This window comes from Hypanus sabinus, chromosome 6 (genome assembly GCF_030144855.1).
Source record: "Hypanus sabinus isolate sHypSab1 chromosome 6, sHypSab1.hap1, whole genome shotgun sequence".
Taxonomy (NCBI): Eukaryota; Metazoa; Chordata; class Chondrichthyes; order Myliobatiformes; family Dasyatidae; genus Hypanus; species Hypanus sabinus.
Window position 1 is genome coordinate 20,637,153 of NC_082711.1, and position 12,644 is coordinate 20,649,796.

At 37.6% G+C, this 12,644-nt stretch overlaps 1 protein-coding gene across 3 annotated transcripts in view; it reads right to left on the minus strand.

The window, feature by feature from the left end:
• The window catches only part of kmt2ca (lysine (K)-specific methyltransferase 2Ca), a 479,075-nt gene that overhangs the window by 422,358 nt on the left and 44,073 nt on the right, over nucleotides 1–12,644 (minus strand). The window lies entirely within an intron of this gene.

Genomic DNA, 12,644 nt, shown 5'->3' on the forward strand with positions numbered 1-12,644 from the left:
AGATTGATGAGATAACTCAGTTGTCATCGGGTGGAACAGACACTGTACTCCAATACTCTGTGTGGAACACCAGTTTACTTCCATTAACCAATCAGCTCTGTGTGGAAGCATACAGAAAGACAAATGACGTTCCAATGTGATCAAATTCCAGAAACCATAACGAAACTAGGATCTTAACACTAATTTCACTCACGCCTATTCATTTTGAACTCAATTTTTAATTGGGGAAAGCACTGCACTCAGGTTCTACTTGGTTGCATAATAGTGAAGTTGAAAGGGAAAAAGGTTGTTTTAACCCCATCAGTGCCAATATCATTTTGTTGACTTTGTTGGAAAAGTGATTCAAACCAAATAAACCAATATAAATATCAGAAATCTCTCTACATATATTGTTCGTACTCTTAACAAGGTACAGCTAGATTTCAATGTTTCTGAATAATCTATTAGATGTGACAAGAACTGGTTAAATCAATGGATCATTATTTAACTAGATTTTGAGAAAGCATTAACAACTTCTCAGATAGATCAGTGAACTATGTTACAATACACAGAACTGTGGAACACCAACATACCTTAAAAGAGATTAACAAAGCAGAGTGGGAATAAAATCAGATTGGTATTTGCTACAGATGTGCACAATCTTTGTGCAGTACAAAACATACAGCTTCTAATGATACCAAAAATGTAAGATTGTGAGCAAAAATTGAGATCACCAATTGAGTGCAGAAAAAAATACTAGAGCTAGTAATTTGAGGAGACTCAGTAATGTTGATGTTTAAAGAAACCTGGGTACATTTGTACAGAATTCACAGAAAACTAACACAGATTCAGAAACCAGTTAATGTAGCAAGTGATACATGGTAAACTGAGTACAGGACAATGATGTAATATGGGGTTATTTGAGTCACTGTCACCTTCCTGGCAGCTTGAACCAGTCTGGCCATTCTCCTCTGACTTCTCTCATTAACCAGGTGCTTTCACCCACAAAACTGCCACTTAAACTGGATGTTTTTTTTAAATGTTTTCTTTCACCACTCACTGTAAACTTTAGAGACTGTTGAGCATGAAAACCCCAGATCAGCAGTTTCCAAAAAACTCAAACCAGCTTGTACGGCAAGCAATCATTTCACGGTCAAAGTCATGTAGATCACATTTTTTCTCCATTTTACTGTTCGGACTGAAAAACAACTGAGCCTCTTGACTGTGTCTGCATGCTATTATGCATTGAGCTGCTGCCACATGATTGGCTGATTAGATATTTGCATTAACAAGATGTAGAGGTGTACCTATTAAATGGCCAAGTGTAGATCCCTGTAATCTTCCCTATCCATAGCCATAATAACCCCTTTTAACATTATTGCTCCATCCTCCAGGACTTCCTCTGGCAGCTTGTATTGACCTCTACCCCTTAACTTTGCATTTTAACACACACAAAATGCTGGAGGAACTCAGCAGGTCCTATGGAAAGGAATAAGTAAATGACGATGTAGACCAAGAGCTCTCATCAGGATTTTGCATTGTGAGTGACTTATTCACATAAAAGCATGCATCATCCTGAAAGACTGTTTGGTTAAAGTGGCTAACATTTAAATACAATTAACTAAGGAAACCACTGCTGCTGGATAAATGCTGCTGGCCAGTTACCACAGAATCCAAGCCAAGATAATATCCCACCTGCATTTACATGAAGAATGACCAAGATTCTTCTTTGTGAATCTCAACATTGCAAGTACCATGAAATCCCGAAGACATGTTTAATCTAATAATGGAAAGTATTTATGAAACTATGTCACTGGAACAAAAAGGAAATAGTAAATACAAAAGTTCAAGGCATAATATTTTCAGAACACTAAAGATTCAAGATTCATTTATTATCAAAGAATGTATAAATTATACAGCCTTGAGACTTGCTTGCTAACAGGTCTCACAAAGCAAGAAACCTGAACGAACCCTATTAAAGAAAACCAAGAATGAAAATAAAAAAGCACTCAACAGGCAAGAGAAAAAAATACACTAAACAAACTCATTGCCAAAGTCTATTTTTCTATCAAAACATTAAAACTGTATAAAGCCTAACCTTCCTCTGACTGTTAAAAGTCAATAGTTTTGCAGTTTTCTTCTTATGATGTAGGAATAAATGTAAATAGTTAAAATCAAGCTTCTTCCTCAGAAACACTACCTTGGAATGTTTCACAATTATAATGTACATAAATCAGAACAGATCTAAAGTCCAAGTGGTACAAAACAAATGTATACAATATTTCATTTTTTGACCCAAGTATCACACTAATGAATCGATTCTGCTCCTCTGCAATGACCAAAACCAAACATGATGATATTTCAGACTGATCTGACCACAATACCCGAATTGTCCAACATCCTACTGGTTATATTGGCAAATCAACAGGAATTTGGCACAGACACTCAAATTGGCTGGGATGTTCCATCTTAATCAGTGACATACAATCTCAAGTGGTATTCCAAGCCATGCACAAGCCTATCCAATCGTAACAGATGGCAGAAAAATGAAAATTATATCAATATAAACATTCAACCAAGAGCTGGAAAGCAATGCCAGAAAATGTGTCAGCAGATAAAATGAAATATTAAGCTCCCTCAATGGCCAACTGAAGAGGGAGCTCAATTCACAATCCATATTGCCATACAGCCCAGCACATCTTGCCTCAATTACCAATTCATTGCCATAAGACGACAAAGTCTATAAGCACGGTAGTACCTCAGCAAACAAGGGCTAGAAAATTAAATAATAAATTTAAACCAGTATTTAAATGTAAGTAATTTAAAGTAGTGAGGTAATACTTTTAAGACACATGAACAAAAGTAGGAACTGTGCATTGAATGACAGGGCACAGATGAGTGTTGCGCAACAGACTGACACAAGAGTACAAGTACACAGATCACTGTAGGTGGCAGCGCAAGCAGACAGGGTGATGGCGGCTTTTATCATGCTGGTCTTCATCAGTCAGCTTCAAGCTTGAGAAAAGAGACATTATATTGCAGTTACATAAATTATTGGTGAGAATGCACTGAATACTGTACAGTTTTGGTCACTCTATTACATGAAAGACATTGTCAAACTGGAAAAGATGTGAAAGAGAAAAAGGATCTGTGCTTTCCCGGCATGTATAACGAATAAATCTCATCAGGCTTCCAGCCAGGTCCAAGTATCGATTATAACTGATATTTCAATTACAGCAGAGTTTGTCATTGAAACTTTGGTTATGATTGATACCTGGACCCTGCTGGAAGCTCAAGAAAAATTTATTCAGTGTGGAAGAGATTCACAAGGATGCTGCCGAGACTAGAGGGAGAGGATGACCACAGTGGATCTATATTCAACCATCAGACTCCTGAACCAGAGTGGATAACATCACTCACCTCAACTCAGAACTGAATCCACAACCTATGGACTCACTTTCAAGGACTCTAAAACTCATGTTCTCAGTATTATTTAATTACTTATATTTTTTTGTTTTTGTTTTGTATTTGCACACAGTTTGTCTTTTGTACATTGGTTGTCAGTCATTAAGTGTGTAGTTTTTCATTTTCTCTGTTGTATTTCTTGGTTCTACTGAAAGTCAACAAGAAAATGAATCTCGGGGTAGTATATGAAGACATATACAGTGCCTATAAAAAGTATTCACATTCCCCTTTCATGTTGTATTGTTTTACAACACTGAATCACAGTAACACACTGTGATTTGGCTTTTTTTGACACTGATCAACAGAAAAAGATTCTTTTGTGTCAAAGTGAAAATAGATCTCATCAAAGTGATCTCAATTAATTACAAATATAAAACAAAATAATAAATTGCAGAAGTATTTGCCCCCTTTAATATGACACAACAAATCATAACTGGTGCAGCCAATGGTTTTAGAAGTCACATAATTAGTTAAATGGAGATTGCCATGGAGATTGTCAGGGTGTTTCAATTGATTGTAGTAAAAATAACCCTGTATCTGGAAGGTCCAACTGCTGGTGAGTCAGTATCCTGGCAAAAACTACACCATGAAGACAAAAGAACATTCCAAGCAGCTCCGCAAAAAGGTTATTGAAAAGCACAAGTCAGGAGATGCATACAAGAAAATTTCCAAGTCACTGAATATCCCTTGGAGTACAGTCAAGTCAATCATCAAGAAAGGGAAAGAATATGGCACAGCTGTAAATCTGCCTAGAGCAGACCATCCTCAAAAACTGAGTGACCGTGCAAGAAGGGGACTTGTGAGGGAGGCCACCAAGAGACCTATGACAACTCTGGAGGAGCTACTGAGATGAGAGAGACTGCTCATACAACAACTGTTGCCTGGGTGCTTCACCAGTCACAGCTGTATGGGTGAGTGCCAAATAGAAAGCCACTGTTGTAAAAAAAAACTCACATGAAATCTCAGCTAGAGTTTGCCAGAAGGCATGTGGGAGATTCTGAATTCAGATGGAAGGTGGTTCAATGGTCTAACGAAAGCAAAATTAAGCTTTTTGGCCATCAGACTAAACACTAGGATTGGTGTAAGCCAAACACCGTACATCATCAAAAACACACTATCCCTACCGTGAAGCATGGTAGTGGTGCCTGCGTCATACTGTGGGGATGCTTCACTACAGCAGACCCTGGAAGGCTTGTGAAGGTAGACTGTAAAATGATTGCAGCAAAATACAGAGAAATCCTGGAGGAAAACTCGATGCAGTCTGCAAGAGCAATGCAGTTTGGGAGAAGATACATTTTCGAGCAAGTCAATGAGCCTAAACATAAAGCCAAAGTTACACAGGAATGGTTTAAAAACAACAAAGTTAATGTCTAGGAATGGCGAAGTCAGAGTTCAAACTTCAATCCAACTGAGATTGGAAAAGCATTGTTTACTCATGATCCCCATGTAATCTGACAGAATTGAGCAGTTTTGTAACGAAGAATGGGCAAAAACTTCAGAGTCAAGATATGCAAAACTGATGAAGACCTATCCACACAGACACAAGGCTGTAATTGCTGTCAAAGGTGCATCTACTAAATATTGACTTGAAGGGGGTGAATACTAATGCAATCAATTATTTTGTGTTTAATAAATGTAACAAAGTTAGACAAATTTGTAGAAAATTGTTAATACATTGACACAAAAGAGACTTTTCTGTTAATCAGTGTCAAAAAAGCTAAATTAAATCCACTGTGATTCAATGTTGTAAAACAACAAAACATGAAAACTTACAAGGGTGGCGAATGCTTTTTATAGGCACTATATGAACTTTGATAATAAATTTACTTTAAGCTTTTATTCCTTAGAGTTGGGAGAATGAGGGATTCTCCTTGCCATTCCTCCCCAACTCCAGATTAGAAATGGCAAATAATAGAGGGCAAAGCTTTAAAGTTGTGAGGGGGAGTACTTAAAGGAGGCTTATAAAGGTCGTTTTTTAAAACTGTTTTTAAAAAAAACAGCCAATTCACCAAATACATCAAGCATCTTAATCTTCTGGGCAAGACTCCCATGAGGGACTCATTATAAATTTTATTCAAACCCTAATAGACAAAATCCATGGTTTTGGCTTCAATGACCATGGTCACCTCCTGAAAAAAAACCTCAATCAAGTAAGACACAACTTGCCCCCTACATAGCCATTTGACCATGTTTTTCCAAACGCTTATATATCCTGTCTCCAAGAATCCTCTCCAATAGCTTCCCTACCATGGACATGACACTCACTGATTTGTAGTTTCTTGACACCTTGGTCTTTCATTGTAGGGGGACTTAAGTTAAAATGTTCTGCTCCAATTATATATGGCCATTGAGATCCATCTGGAATATTGCACATAATTTTTGGTTTCACTGCTCAAGGATGTTCTTGCAACTGAAGGTGTGAAACGAAGGTTTAAGACTATTCCTTGATATGAATTAAGAGGATAAGCAAACTGCACCTAGAATTTAAAGAACGAATTGTAATTTCTAAAATGTACATAAGTCTTGAAAGGCCTGTGGGATGGATTCAGCTATATTTCCTTGGCTAAGCTACCTATAACTAGGAAGGAACCAAATTTTCAAAATAATGGGTAGGCCATTCAGGACAGTTGTGAAAATATTTATTCACATAAAAGGTAGTAAGTCTATACAATTCTCCAAGTGGGCTCTAGAGGCTCATTTGCCTAGTATAATCAAACCAGTTAATCGATTGGTTTTTGGATTTTAAGGCAATCAAGAGATATTGAGTTAATACCAGAAAAAGATACTGAAAGCCATGATATTATTGGTAAGCACAAGGCACCAAGTATTCTTATCTACATTTTTTTTAATTCTAGGAACAAAAATTATTCTGGTTCAATTTCCATCTGAAAGAAATAGATTTCAGCATTAGCTTAAGGCAGACAAGAGGAAAGCGCTGCATTTCTCCCACCATACTTACTTCAACCCTTCCCATTGAATTACCCAATGAATTAATTATGTATAACTTGGTGATATACTCAAGGCAAATATTTTACTCATTCATTGGATGCAGATGTTTCTGGCAATGCTGATGATTATTGATCACTCCTTATGGATTCATCAGTTCAGAATAAATAATAATAAACCATTAAGAAAATAAGAAATAGGATTAGGACATGTGGCCCATTGAGCTTTCTCCACCATTCAGTAACATCATAGTGACCTGCTTTTTCCTCATAGCCCTTAAATACCCTGCTATGCAAAAAAAAATCTATCTCAATTGCATCTTAAATAAACTTCATGATATATTGTTACTGCCTCTACTGCTACTCTGGACAGAAAATTCCACAGATTTTCTAATACCTGGGAAAAGCAGTTTCTCCTCTTTTAAATCTCTGGCCCAAATCTATTTCGCCGAATCCTGTAGGTATGTCCCAAAGCTCTAGCCTCACTTATCAGTGGAAACAATTTTTCTGCCTCTATTTTATCTATCACTTTCATAATTTTTTAATGTTTCTATAAGATCACTTCTCATTTTTCTGAATTCCAGTCAGGAAAGTCCTAGGCAATTTAACCTCTCCTTATAGGTTAGCCCCTTCATCTCCAGAATTAACACTGTGAACCTCTTCACTGCCTCTGAAGCCAGTATATCTTTCCTCATGTAAGGAGGCCAGAACTGCAAGCAGTACTCCAGGTGCAGCATCACCAGTACCCTATACAGTTCCTGCAATAACCTCTCTGCTCAATAATTTAATCCCTCTAGAAATGGCCAACGTTCCATTTACCTTTTGCTAACCTGTTAGGAGTCATGCACAAGCTCTCCAAAGTCCCTCTGCACAACAGCACGCTGCACTATTTCACCATTTAGATACCAGGTTAGATACCTAAACAATAATTCAAATGTGTAGGTCTGAAGGAACATCTTAAAAAGTGTAGGTAGAACAGCAAACAGGAACAATGGCTTGTATTTGGATAGTGTACCAGTCTCCATGTTCTCCCTAAGACTGCAGCAGCTTCCCTTCATGATTCCATTTACTGTACTTGCACATCTCAAAAGTAAGCTTCTTGTTTAACTTACTGAAGTAAATTGCCTCTAGGTGCAGGTGGATGGCAGAAGAATCCAATTGTGTAATTGTTATTTTCTTTGCAGTTAACAATTAATCACGTGATTGTATTTAATGCAAGTTTAATATGCCTCTAGAGTCTATACAAAGTATAATTCTGGAAAGCTCTGGAAGCTTCTTTGTTCTGCATTAACTGCCTTCTCATTGGTTAACTTGCTACTGCAGTATTTGGATGAGTACTTTCTGATTGGTTGTCTCTTATCTACAAATTGAAATGGAATTCTTCTCATCTCTGTAGTATAAAAATAGCTGTTTTATATTAGGCACCATCTTTATTTCTTTGTCTCTCTCAACTAGTAGACGTATACTCCATTCTGTTTCAATTTCTCTGTTCTATTAATAAAACCAATGCGAAGGAGCAAGTTTTGTGCCTCTTTCCCGACTTCAAAAAGAACCTTGGATGAAAACCATCAAAATCCAACAAAATTCAATGGTTGTAAAGAACTTCAACACATGTAAAGATCAAAAAAAGTTGATGCAAACATTTTTGCCCATCTAATTCCAGTGCATTCAAAAACAAAAAAAATTCCTTGATCAACTTCTGCTGTTGCTTCTTTGTAAGCTCATTTCCTTTCTGCATTAATTTCTTTTAACTATGCCGCTTTACTATGAGCCCTACTCTATTAACCTTCTGTTCTTTGTTTGAGCTGTGTTGTCAATAGAGAACAGTATTTAGATATTTTTATTTAGAAATTCAGCTCTTCCAAACCACTGCACCCGTGTCACCCTATTATACCCATGACAGTAACAAATCTATTAACCCATGTGTCTTTGGAATGAGGGAGGAATCTAGAGCACCCAGAGGAAACAAATATAATCACAGAGAGAACAGACAGCAGTGGAACTGCTGGGATACTGGTACCACAACAGTGTTACTTTTAACGCCGCCCCAGATATTTGTGCTAATATATTTTGATGTCATCAAAAAGTAGTACATATTCAAACAACCAGTTAAACTCGAAGTCTAAAACATAACAAGCTACATACTAACATTTTCATGTGCAGTCTGCATGCTCATTCATTTTCAAAACTCCAAAAAATTCATAGGCTACTAGCAAATCCTCAGAACTAATCAATGGTCTTTAATTAAAAACATTCCTTATTAGATGGATATAGATAGATACTTTATTGATCCCAAAGGAAATTAGTGTCACAGTAGACATACAAATACACAAATATTAGAAGAGAAGTAAGAAAGATTAAAAAAATAAGTTACCTCAAACAGACAAACAGGAGGGAGCGTCATCACTTTTCCAGGTATAGGCTGACTCATGATAGAGCATAATGGCTGAGGGTAAGAATAACCTCATCTCGCACTCTTCAGAGCAGCGCAGTTGTCTTAGTCTAAGACAAAAGTGTTCTGCTTTTCAGCTAAGGTAGCATGCAGAGGATGAAAAACATTGTCCAGAATTGCCAGGGTTTTCTGGAGGGTCTTTTTTGTTCTACCTTGTTGTGTCCAGTTTGACTCCTATAACAGTGGCAGCCTTTCTAATCAGTTTATTGAGCCTGTTGACATCACCTGTGTCCCTACCGCTGAGTATCCATCTAGCAACCTACCTCATTGATCTACACTACCCATAAGATCTTCATGGATATTACAATTAGCAGAAAAAAAGTCTCACAATACAATGCAACATGACATTTTGCCATAAAATATTCACTATGTTCGTGGTCATCTCTGGTGTTTGTATTACCAACTGCTCTCCCCCCCAACCACTGAGGCTCTCCAGCCGTCCTACATAAATCATTCATTCCTCATAATGCAAGATTTCAAAGAAGTCTTAATCTATGAGGTACCTCCACACTGTATTTTCTAATAGGCACAATTAATATTATAATGAATATTCATATAATCTGTTCCCTGCAGCAACATAGAAACCTTGGGTATAGTGAAACACTCATTTGCTCTTGGGAGGTACCTGGATTTGGACATGGTACAGAAGAGCAGCAGGCAGCAGAAGTGACCACCCAACAGGCTGCTTTGTGTGTCTGAGCCTGTAGAATATTGGTATCACCATTTCTTCCCCAACCCTAAACTACTTAATTTTTTACCTTTAAAAGCACAATACACATTTTAAACTCTGCAATTGTAACCACTAGTGTGTTAACTTAAAAGACATAACCACCACCACATTAAGTGGATTGGGAGGAGTGGGAAAGAAACACTGGAAACTGGGTTACCTGAAAATGGAAAATTTAACATTAGTCCCAATGGGCTAGAGAATACCCAAACAAGGGTGGGTGCTGTTCGAACTTACATTTGCCTTTGACTACTTAGTTGCACATTTCAACTTCCCTTTCTATTCCTAGACAAACCATCTGCCCTCACCCTTTAAATATAATAGTCTCAAATAGTAGCTTGAATTTCAGGCAAAATAAGCTATTTTCTTTTATTATTCATTCAAGAGAGAAAATTTAGCCCAAATTAATTTTACTTTTTGGTATCAGGTGAGTGGGAGTGAGTGGATTTTACAAGTACAAAGAATTTATTATTAGAAGTGATGCAGTGCATATGGCAAGATGCATCTTAGATTCATAACTGGCCACTGTAGAGATGCTCGCTCAAGCTACAATTGAGGTGCTTGGGTGCATTGCAAGGCCTAATTTATTGAAGAAATGTAAAAGCAAAGACCTGGGCACAAAGATCAAATGTTATGAAGAGATGGAGATGCAGAACAGATTTGAAGCCACAGAGAAGGAGATACCAGTTGCATGAGGTAGAATAGTGTTGATTAAATTGAACCTTCGGCTTCCTACACAGTTGAGATTGTTTCTGGGATTCGTGGCAACTAGCATCAAAATAGGAATTACATTTTTGCAGGTAATTGGGTTTCTTGAAATTTATGATATTGACAAGAAATTGAAGGTGGAAGCTTCAGGCCAGCTTCATGCAGTTACGGTTAATTTGATTGATTCACATCTAGAGTCGGTTATATGACATCAAGGACAACATTTCTTGCTTTGTTTCTTGTCAGATATCAACTATGATTGCTTGCAGAGGGAAATGTCATTTTTATAGGATAAATGAATGAGGTGTAACTTTCCACAATAGCTCAATATAATAATTAAGCAAAGCATGTGCTGCACCTGTAATTCAACACATATTGTGATGCAACTTCTGTGCTTGGATATTTTTGAAATGACTAGCAAGAACACAATTATCTAATCTTTTAAGTATTAGATAAAGATCATTTGAACCTATTTTTCCCCAACACTGTAGATGATTTATATTTAAAACTGAAAACAGTGGATCTAAAAGTTATGGATTTGCTTTTGCTCCATAGACAAATTAGTTATGTCTTTCTTTTTCACCGTTAAAGAGCTTTCTTTGTTCTCTTTTCTCCTTGGGACTGTTGGTAGTCTCCCCCAACTTTTCAAATGGCTGTATTTAAACATCGCAAGAAATAACAGATTTAAAATAATGCTCTTTTGAATACCACAGATTTTAACATTTCTCTCTAATGGAACATCAACTCCAGCTAAGTGCCAGAGTTTATTTTTTATGCTCTTGACTTGAGTCTGATTATCCTGTTGTTAAATCCAAATATTCACTGCAGCTTCTTCTCTTCACAGTATTTGATCTTTATGCCTATATCTTACATTCCGCCAGATTTCTCTCCATATGATGGAACACTAAACTTTGTGTTATTATGACAGATTTATTAAAAACTACCAATTGCAGCACCACAGCAGGTAAGGGATGATGCTTGTCTAATTATTTCCAGTTAATTGACCTGAATTCCAGTAAATTTATTGTTGTCATTACCACAGGTGGATGTGGAGGCCAGGTATTTAAGTCAAAGGTTGATAGATTCTTGCCAAGTCAAAGTGTGAAATGTTACGGGGAGAAGGCAGGTGAATGGGGTTGAGGGGTAAACTGGATAAGCCACAATCAAATGGCACAGCAGACTCGATAGGCCAAAATGTCTAGTTCTGCTATGTCTGGAGGTTTTATGGATGGTACGCAGGATAGGATGGATGGATAAAAAACCATAGACAGCCTGCAGGGTACTTTACATCTGTCTTCACTGTGGAAGACACTAGCAATATACCAGAGGTGAGCAAATGTCGGGCAGCAGGACTGAAGGCCACTGCTATTACAAGGTGGATAAATCACCTGGGCCAGATGGACTACATCCCAGAGTCCTGAGAGAGATTACTGAAGAGATAATGGATGCATTAGTCATTATCTTTCAAGAATCACTTGATCTGGCGTGGTCCCAGCAGACAGGAAGATTGCAAACGTCACTCCTCTCTTTAAGAAGGGAGAAAAGCAAAAAAAAAAATTAAAAGAAATTATAGGCCAGTTAGTCTAACCTCAGTAGTTGGGAAAGTGTTGAAGTCTATTATTAAGGATAAGGTTTTAAAGGCACTTGGAGACTAATGATAAAGTCAAAATTTGCATGGTTTCTGTAAAGGGAAATCTTGCCTGACAGATCTGTCAGAGTTCTTCGAAGTAGTAACAAGCAGGAGAGACAGAGGATGTCATTTACTTGGATTTTCAGAAGGGATATGATAAGGTGTCACACATAAGGCTGCTTAACTAGACAAAATCCTATGGCCTTCCAAGAAAGATACTGGCAATGGTAGAGGAATGGCTGATAGGCAGGAGGCAGCCAGTGGGAATAAAAAGGGCCTTTTCTGGTTGGCTTCCGGTGTCTAGTGTGTTTCTCAAGGTCAGTATTGGGACCACTGCTTTTCACATTGTTTGTCAATGATTTAGATAATGGAATTGATGGATCTGTGGTAAAGTTAGTAGATGATATAAAGATAGGTGGAGGTGTAGATAGTGCTGAGGAAGCAATGCGATTGCAGCAGGACACAGACAGCTGAGCCTTTATAAGACACTAGTCAGGCCACACTTGAGGAACTGTCAACAGCTTTTTCCCCACATCTCAGGAAAGGGTGTGTTGTCCAGAGTCCAGACGAGATTCACAGGAATGTTTCCAGGAATGAAGGGGTTAACATGTGAGGAGCATTTGGCACCTTTGAGCCTATACTCCCTGGAATTTAGAAGAATGCATGGGGAACTCACTGAAATCTACCAAATGTTGACTGGATAGGGTGGGAGTGGAGAGGATGCTTCCTATGATGGGG